General features: G+C 37.9%; 1 pseudogene; it reads right to left on the bottom strand.

The window, feature by feature from the left end:
* Positions 1–5,479: 5,479 nt before the first annotated feature.
* LOC111827060 lies at positions 5,480–8,188 on the bottom strand (annotated as a pseudogene).
* Positions 8,189–9,554: the final 1,366 nt, after the last annotated feature.

Here is a 9,554-nt window from a genome sequence, read left to right as displayed (position 1 = left end):
ATTGGTTTTTGAAGATTGTGGCTAAAACAAACTGGAAGGCCATGCAGACACTTGATGCTACTCAAGTCCCTCCAGGAAAAGAGGCTGGATCCATTGCTAATACATGTCAGGAGGAAAGGTCAATGTGCTGGCAGATGCCAAACATCAAACCATGATCCAGTCTTTGCAGGGAGTAGCAGGATGGCCTTGGGGAAGGAGATCTGAGGCAACTGCACCCTCCACCTCCCCAGGGCTCCTGGCGCCTGGTCGTCAGGGAAGAATGCCTCACTGTCTAGGAAACAGGAGATGTGGCTATTTGATAAACTCTGTTTTTTTGTGTATTTTTTTTCTTAATCATTGTTCTAATATCCTGTATCTGTACTCATTTTACTGTCCTTCCCAGTCTGGGAGACTGATGTTCTATCTGATTCATAACACCATGACATTTAGCTAGAAAGAATGTACGAAAATTTAGTCCTGCTACTTTGTTTGGAGAAATTATAACAGCTCACCGTTCAAATGAGCCACCTGACTTCCAATGAGCAGCAGAGTTGGGATTGGGACTCTTCTTTCTCTCTACAACTTCACTGGTTTTTGCTGGGTTATGAAGCCAGTAAGTCCAACCTAGTCTTAGTATAGGATGTTTTTTGCCTAAAATTTCCCCCAATTTTATCTCTTTTAAAAAATTCTTTATTGTTTAAAGTATTACATATATTATTACATATGTCTCCTTTTTCCCCCATTGACCTCTCCCTGCCCCCCCTTCCCCTCTCAGCACATGCCCTCGGCCCCCCTAGTGTCTGTGTCCATTGGTTATGCTTATATACATGCATACAAGTCCTTTGGTTGATCTCTTACCCCCCACTCCCTCCCCTGCCTACCCTCTGAAGTTGACGGTCTGTTCGATGCTTCTCTGTCTTTAGATCTCAATTTTATCTTTTAAAAATCTTCTCAGACATATTGATTGTTTCTCTAGAGCTAAGATTTACTAAATAGTAACTAGGCTGCTTCTTAGTCCCTTAAAACGAATACTATATATACAGCAGCCCTCTGGCTGATATTTGATTAGTATATTGGTGTATTTTAATTTGCATAAACATTTTTCAAGCAAGTAAGATTCTTACAAAAACCAATATATTTTCACAAAGGAAAAGGAAATATTTTCTAAAATGGGAACGGCTCCTAATTCCTTTGGAATGTCTTCTCTCACCCTCTAGATTTGCTTTTTAGGACTTTATCTGTATCTTTGCTTCATAGCATTTTCTTCACTGCAGTTAAATGACTAGTTAATTTAATTTAATTTAACTGAATCTTATGCATCACCTGGTACATTATAAGTGTCCTCCAAATACTTGCTGATCAGAATGAAATGAATGATTTAAATGAGAAAAATAGAAAGGTTCTTATATTTTTTCATCAGGTTTTATTTAATCTTAATGTTGAATTTCCTCTATTTCTAACGCTGAAGCAAAAAGAAAAAAAAACCTAGGTGTTATTTTCTCCATCTTTATCAAGAAAAACATGCAATATAGAAAAGTTAATTACTTGGTACAATATTATCCCTCTGATGAGTAGAGAATCCAGTATTTGAAGTCCATTAATGACTAATGAAATTCTAAAGCCTCTAATGAAAATCCAGAAACTTGTCGAGGAATTTTCAAATATTTATTTGAAAAATAAAAATTACAAAATTAAGGAAAGTTAACAAAACATTTATAATTCCATAGCTGTCTTTATCCCCCTTAACATAAGGCCCCTAGGATTATTTTGTCTCTTAGGTTTTCTTATATTCCATTACAAATAAAGATGCACTGTATATCTTCATGAATATAGCTTTATTACTTCCCCTAAATAATTTCATTCCAATAAATTCCTGGAGTAAAACTGCTATGTCAATTCTGCTGTAACCAGTTGTAAAGTTGGCTGGAGAAATTTGAGAGTGAAGACTAATAAACCACTTAACTGAACTCTCTTAATTATGTACAAATGAAACAATACTTCCTACACTTAGAGAGTAACTGACTAAAAGGAGATGTCCAGCTATTAGCTTCTCTCAATAGTGGAACCTTAAATAAAATGCTCACTATGCAAATGCTCTTAATCTCTCAGTAATCAGGATAGTCTTTCTTTCATATTAATTTAGCTTTTTAATGATTGAATAGTATTTTGAGTGAAGTAGATACATTGCTCTTTTACTAGACACAAGCAATGGAAAGGAAATAGTTTTATAAGCAAATAGCAAAATTGTATTATTGAACTTGGAGGAAGTCTGGCTTAGTGGATAAAATGTACACTCTGGAGCTATACAGACTTGATTTGAATACTAGCTCCACCATTTGCATACAATGTAAGATCTCAAGCAAGTTATTCAATCTTTCTGAGATATATATTTACATATATGTGAATATGTAGACAGTACATTTATATATGTATGTATATAGGTATATATTTATAAATTAGAACTGCATATGTATTTTATAAAGAAAAATACATTAAGATGAATATGTTTACAATATACTTATAAACATGTTTTTCTCAATATATAAAATATTAATTTATGTATGCACACACACATACATACAAGATGCATAATACTTTTTATACCATGATCTAGCCAAGACCTTGAGAAACTGCTATCCTGACAATTGCCAGAGAGAAAACCTATAATTTATTTATGGTTAACAACCCCATTCAGCAAGTTATCTCATTCAGTTACAGAGGAATCCATTTTTCGAGCCATTTATCTTAGCATATTGTTCCAGGAAAGTGCATTGCTCAAAGCCAGTCTATGGATGATTTATTCAACTTCTCTTTTGTAATGTTCAAGATAAGTTTTTGAGTACACCTGCCTTAAACATACTCGTGTTAAACTTATCAACACACTATATATAAAGTTTTAAATTTATTTTATTTGGAACATACTCAGAATCATTTTTTAATAAAATCCTTATCTGTCCCAGGAACACTCCCTGGGCTTAGCTGCAATCATATATGAAATAGATTTCTCTACCAATTATTCCTCAATCAGCACAACTTTCACAACTGGAGGTCAAGCTGTCCCAGTGAGCTGACTGGTAGAGCATATATCTTCTCTCTTTAGTGGGCAGACAGAATTTTTTCATTCTAAGTAGGCAGAGAGAACATGCTGGGAGCCGGTCCATCCTTGCTGCTTGACACAGTCGCTGCAGGAAAGAAACATCTGCACAGCATATGTTTCAAGGGACCTGGCATATATAGCATATTGTTCTTAATATGTTTGCTCTCCTTAGTGCCATGTGTTTTAACCAAGGTCACCTCTCCGAGAAAGGTTGTTTCCCCAGGTGGGGATTTTTACCTGAGGTTAGGGAGGGGATACAACCCCTTAACTAAGTGCCAGGTGGGTAGTTAATCACTTTAACTACAAACAGTCATGCTTAAGCTACATAATCTTTACTCCCTGGAATGGAGATAAGAAATGCCCTAACCTTTGGAATAGAAATTGATAGGATTGGAATCAACTGGTATAAATACAGATGTAACAAGACAACAGACGACAGAACCTAGAGACAGGACTTGGATGGAGATCCTATACAGAACATAGAGACAGAACTAGCGAGAGAACATGGCAAAAGATCCTGGACAGAACCTGGCTACAGAACTTGGCTGGAGATCCTAGACAGAACCTAGGGACAGAACCTAGAGACAGAACCTAGAGAAACACAGAACCTAGAGACAGAAACTAGAGACAGAACCCAGACACAGAACCTAGAGACAGAACCCAGACACAGAACCTAGAGACAGAACCTAGCAAGAAAACATAGCAAGAGAACCTGACTGGAGATCCGGGCTATAACCTGGCTGGAGAACCTAGCAAGAGAACATGGACACAGAACCTGGCTGGAGATCCTAATCAGTTCCTAACCAGAACTTGGCCAGAACCTCGCTGGAGATCCTGTCCAGAACTTTGCTGGAGATCCTGACCAGAACTTGTCTGGAGTTCCTGGCTAGAGATCCTGGCTAGGCTGCTGATCAACTGAACGCTGGTCTCCGTGTCATTCCTTCTTCGCCGACTCCGTCCACACCTTTGGGAATCCCTGGACCCGCTGGGGTTGGACCCCAGCAAGAACAGTCTCAAAACTCATGTTTTTTAAAAGCTCATGAAGAAAATTATTCATCATGGATGTGAGGCCTCTTTATTTCTACAAATCAGTGGTTCTCAATCTTTCCTGAATCCAAAGGGCCTTCTGATACAAGGTACAAACCCTGTCCTCAAAAAAATACGTCCGTGGCCATGCATGACTGCTAATGTACACAATTTAAAGCAGTCCTGGAACTCTTCTTTCAAAGTTTATCAACTCCATTTGGGTTCTCAAAACTGGTTACAAAGGTTTGCTCAAGGTACTCCAAAAATCTCCGAAGCACGCTGAGTGCTGCTTACCTCGATACGAAGGCATTTGCCCCAATAGGTTTATTTTTACTGATTATTTTTTTGATGATAACAACCGACTAAATTCCCATAATACTCCTGGCTTTAATTATCCTAAGCCTACTGCTTGGGATACTGTAATGAGTGTTTTGCTCATTACATCACACAGGATCCTGTTCAGTATAAACTTCAAATTGGAAATGACTGAGCTGCTCCTGGATAAAGGATTTGCCTTTATCTTATGAGGACTTGAATGATCTGTCTGTTCATATTCCTTTCTTTAACTTCACAATCAGAATATTAAGAGATGTATCTGTGGCCCTTTGCTGGTGAGAATTTAGTGTGTAAAACTTTTTTTTTGAGCACTAACCTGGTTGCTGGCTCCACTTCATTTCCTCTTGGCCGTAACTTTATCATCTACTTCTTATTTATGATATCTTGGTTGGCAACCCTTTTATAAATATTAAGTAACAAGGCAAAGAAGAAAGAAAGAAAAGATGGAATAAAAGATTACAAAGAAAGAAAAGGTTTTGGAGTTTTTTTGTAGTTATACTTATATTCAATTTCTTTCAAAACAGGCAATTAAATATTTAACTTTAATTTAATTTTAAAGACTTTAAACATGTAAAATGAAACTGCTAAAGGTAATAGAAATTACCTTTTTTGTTAGTCCATGTGTTCCATTGTTGGTTGCAAAAGCTCAATTGCCAAAACTTTTCATCTTTTTTAGCTATAAGACATTTTTACATTGTTTCTCTTTGAAACTTTCAAATATATAGAAGAATAAAGAAAATGGTATCATGAACACTCATGAACCCATCACCTAGGTATTAAAAAGGTTAATATTTTTCCATATTAGCTTCTTTCAGTTTCCCTCTGTTAAAGTATTTTAGAGTGAATAACAGACACAAAAGAAACAAGGCCTCCCCACTCTATGCAAAGTCGGTATGAAAAGGCAAAGAGAACAGATTTTGGAAGATAGAAAACAGAGAAATCTACACACTAAGTAACGTGTCCACAATGACTTGGGGGAAAGCACGCATTTGTAGGGGGGCAAACAAGTCTTTCCCTAGGGAACCCACTTTCACGAGATGATTAGATGGACTTTGGTTTTGCATCTGTCACTTGGCAAATAATGCTCCCATCTTCAGGATGTTCCCTGTCAGCCATTTCATACACATATGATGACGCTATTGCAAGCGCAGTCCCATCATTCCTGAAGGCAAGTGATGTGATGCCGGGGAGGTATTGATGAAACTGGCACAGTCGCTTTTTATTTTAATAGATCCTAAATATTTACAAATCCATCAGAACCACCTGTGGCAGATGTGTTGTGGCAAAATGGCATTGACTGGGTAAATCTGCTTATTTTCTTTTAGTCTGGAAGCCATACTCCTTTTTTCTGTCCCTCTGGGCTTGGGTCCAAGCACTCAAATGCCACTTGGCCTTCAACAGAACTTAGCGTACTGGTTTGGAAATGTCATATGCAGCCATTCCGGAATTGTAGCTTTGACCCCAGAGCTGCTGCAAGTAGCCCATGTTCCTTAAGTCCTCCATTAAAACTGCAGGCTGCCAGATGCTGAGAGGGTATGCGATACCTTTTCAGGCTGAGACCAGGTCCCGGCATTACAAGGAGTCTGGGAACCCACAATTTAGCTGTCTGATCCCAACTCTCACTTCTGAACAGTATTCATCACATCTGACAGGAGCACCATGGATTTCAACAAGATTCTTTTTTACATTTTTGATTGAATTTATTGGGGTGATATTGGTTAATAAATTTACAGGTTTCAAGTGTACAACTCTATAGTACATCATATTTATATTGTATTGTGTGTTCATCACCCAAAATTAAGTCTCCTTCCATCACCATTTATCCCCTCTTTAACCTCTTATACCTCCACCCACCCTTCCCCTTTCCCTCTGGTAATCACCATACTGTTGTCTGAATCTATGAGTTTTTTTTCTTAATCCATTAACCATTTCCACCCAGCACCACATATTCTTGATCCATGTTCAATCATGTAGTTTCTTTTTATAAAAAATATAATTTTATTGATTTCAGAGAGAGAGAGAGAAAAAAAGACATCAATGATGAGAGACAATCATTGATCAGCTGCCTCCTGCATGCCCCACACTGGGGATCAAGCCTGCAACCTGAGCTTATGGCTTGACTGGGAATCGCACGGTGACCTCCCAGTTCATAGATTGATGCACAACCACTGAGCAACATTGGCAGGGCCCAATCATGGATTTTCAATGGATGGTCTAATGCCCTGCTCCAGGCCTGTGTTCAGTTGTAGAATGAACCATTCAGGGCAGCATTGGTGTGCTGGTCCTGAGCCACATGTAGTTGGCCAGGAAACTGTGGTGTCCATGGATGTGTCCCAGGAGAAGACCAACAGGAACTGGTGTTAGGGTTCAACTTCACTGAAGAGATCCATCCTCTGGTGGCTGGCTCATTTTTAACTCATTAGAACCACTCACCTTGGACTCCTCTCAGAAGCAACTTTGCCACTCTGGCTGCCTCCTTGCTTCCCTCAGAAATTAGAATAGCTCTCCTCTGCAGGTTTTAGTATGCATCTCTGAAAAGTAAACACCTGTTTTTACATAATCACAATAACATTTTTCACACCTAGCAGAATTCATAATACTCTCCCAATAGTTAATACCTAGTCTACCCTCAAATTTCCAGTTATCCTATCCCCCCAAAATAGTTTTATAACTGTCAGAACTTCTTAACCTTAACATGTATGAAGTAAGCATACTCAAAGTTCCTCTTTACCTCTATTTAGCCACGTTGTTTACCTCTGAATGCCAACATGCATGGGTATGGCTAAATGATTAGTAAAAATAAAGTGTTGGAATATATCATACCATGATCCCATTTAGTAGCAAGAGTTAATCATAGACTATTTAAATCATTAATAAAAATTATCTTCCAGGAAAATTTCAACTTTCTTTTATAAAATAAAATGTTATTTGTTATGAAATATCCAAAGGTTCTATTAATTAAAAATAATATGAATTGGTTTTTAAATATGGGCCCACTGTACCTAAAAGCTTACTTATTTACAATATTTATACCTTTGAAAGAAAGAAAAGCTCTTCTGGTTCTTTCAACAATGATAAACATTGCTACATTTTTAGCATTTGATTATGTTCTCTGCCTCCCTTTTAGAAAACTGAATTCTATGCTAATTTACACTGTTCTTTGTATAATTTTCTGTTCCTGTTGAACATAGTGATAGTCTTTTATATGCTTTAGAAATATTAGAGATAAATTTCTTTTTAAAGATGTTCTTTCGGCAGCATTACCTCATAAGCATCGCCTAATTGTATAAAGCATCTGTAGATCAGGGATCTGGCAAATGTTGTTTTATTTTTAAAAACAAATTTCCAGTAAATCCAGTTTTCAGTTTACACTTATAAAGTCAAAATGTCAAGATGTCTCAAAAACAGTACATTAAATTGCAAGTGAACTTTCCAGATTTGATTTGGTAAAGATAGCACAGTATTCAACGAGACTGTGTGTCTACAGTATGCCTGAGTGAGCAATCAAAGATCACACAGGAACATACTGTCAAAGGCCAGACCGACACCACTTATGCAAATACCTTGAGGTGGAATTGGCCTAATAGAATAAAACTTTTTTTTTTCCTCAAAAATGTCAAAGCATGTGGGAAATGTTACTGAAGTGTCTCCTTTAATGAGAATTTCAGTGAGGAATACACTGTGGAAAAGCATGTATTTAGGGGTAAGGCAGAGGTCAAAAAAGTCACGACATGCCGAACCATGTCTCATTTCTATACCACTCAGGCGAATGGAAGTATCTAAATAAAGACTGAAATTATGTCAAGCAACACATCTGATCTTGATGGGTATCACACATGAGCATCTCTCCACTCCAAGACCTTTATGGAAGGGATTTGAATAATAAATTACACTTGTCCAGAAGAAACATTTAATGAAGTGGGAGACTTTCTTTACTATATTTTACGAAAAAGGTAGAAACATTAATACATATATCTTTCTGTTTAATTGCTATTAAAATTTAAAAAAAAATAATTTCCAGGGGGCGCTGAGTAATATTTTTTCTGGAAAGGGGGCGGTAGGCCAAATAAGTTTGGTTAATTCCTTCTAAAGGTTAATCTTCACTCCTGCCTGTCATTTACATCACAAGGATAGTACAACCGGGAGAAATCACTACCGTATTCTAGTGGAGAACTGATGGGCTCTCAGATTCTAATTTTTAGGAACTATGCGCTTTATGCCGATAGATGTTTATAGCATGATTATCGAAACACCAAGATATCAATGAGCAGAAGCCCTGCCGGAACGATGGAATAAGAACCTCTGGAAATGTTCTCCTTCATAAAGACAATGAGAACCCTGGCAAAAAAAAATCTCTCTGACATTTTCAGTACTCTGGAAATTAACCAAGGATTTGTAACAACCCAGGAGCATTTGTTCAAGAAAAACAACAGAATCTTGATAAGGACAATGGGCCCTGTGGCATTTTAACTTGCCTATTCTTAGTTGTTCTTGGCAGCTCTGTGGTAGTTTGAAAATCAGCAGCCCTGCAAACCCAGTCTCTGTGAAAACCAACAGCCTGACAGTCACTGGAGGAGTCAAAATGAGTTTTGTTGAAACACACACACACACACACCAGCTAGACCAGTGGTCGGCAAACTGCGGCTCGCGAGCCACGTGCGGCTCTTTGGCCCCTTGAGTGTGGCCACGAAGTTTCAATTGCACTGTAGCACTGTACGTGCGCGCTCGCACATGGTATTTTGTGGAAGAGCCACACTCAAGTGGTCGCAGTTTGCCGACCACTGAGCTAGACAGTAATTAGAGTGGTAAAAACATAGTTTACTGAGAAAAACAATTACAGTAGGGGAAAACAGTCCTCAGTGTAGAAACTGTTTCAATTCTGAATACAATAAGGAAAAGTGAGAATTTATAGCCAAAGACTCAAATAGAGTGAGGCTCAATTGAGGGACGATGACTAACAGGAAGCATCAGAGGTAAAGAGGGATTCTGACTAAATTGGTCTAACACGATTCTTACCAAAGGCAGGCCAGGGAGATCAGACATCACCTGGGAAGATGGTGGAGGATAAGGAACCTGATTAGATATCAAGAGTTATCAGATTGCCGTAGCCAGTTTG

Source organism: Myotis lucifugus, unplaced genomic scaffold (genome assembly GCF_000147115.1).
Source record: "Myotis lucifugus unplaced genomic scaffold, Myoluc2.0 scaffold_125, whole genome shotgun sequence".
In the NCBI taxonomy this organism is placed as follows: Eukaryota; Metazoa; Chordata; class Mammalia; order Chiroptera; family Vespertilionidae; genus Myotis; species Myotis lucifugus.
Note: the sequence above shows the minus strand (reverse complement) of the source record. Positions and strands in the feature narration are given on the sequence as shown.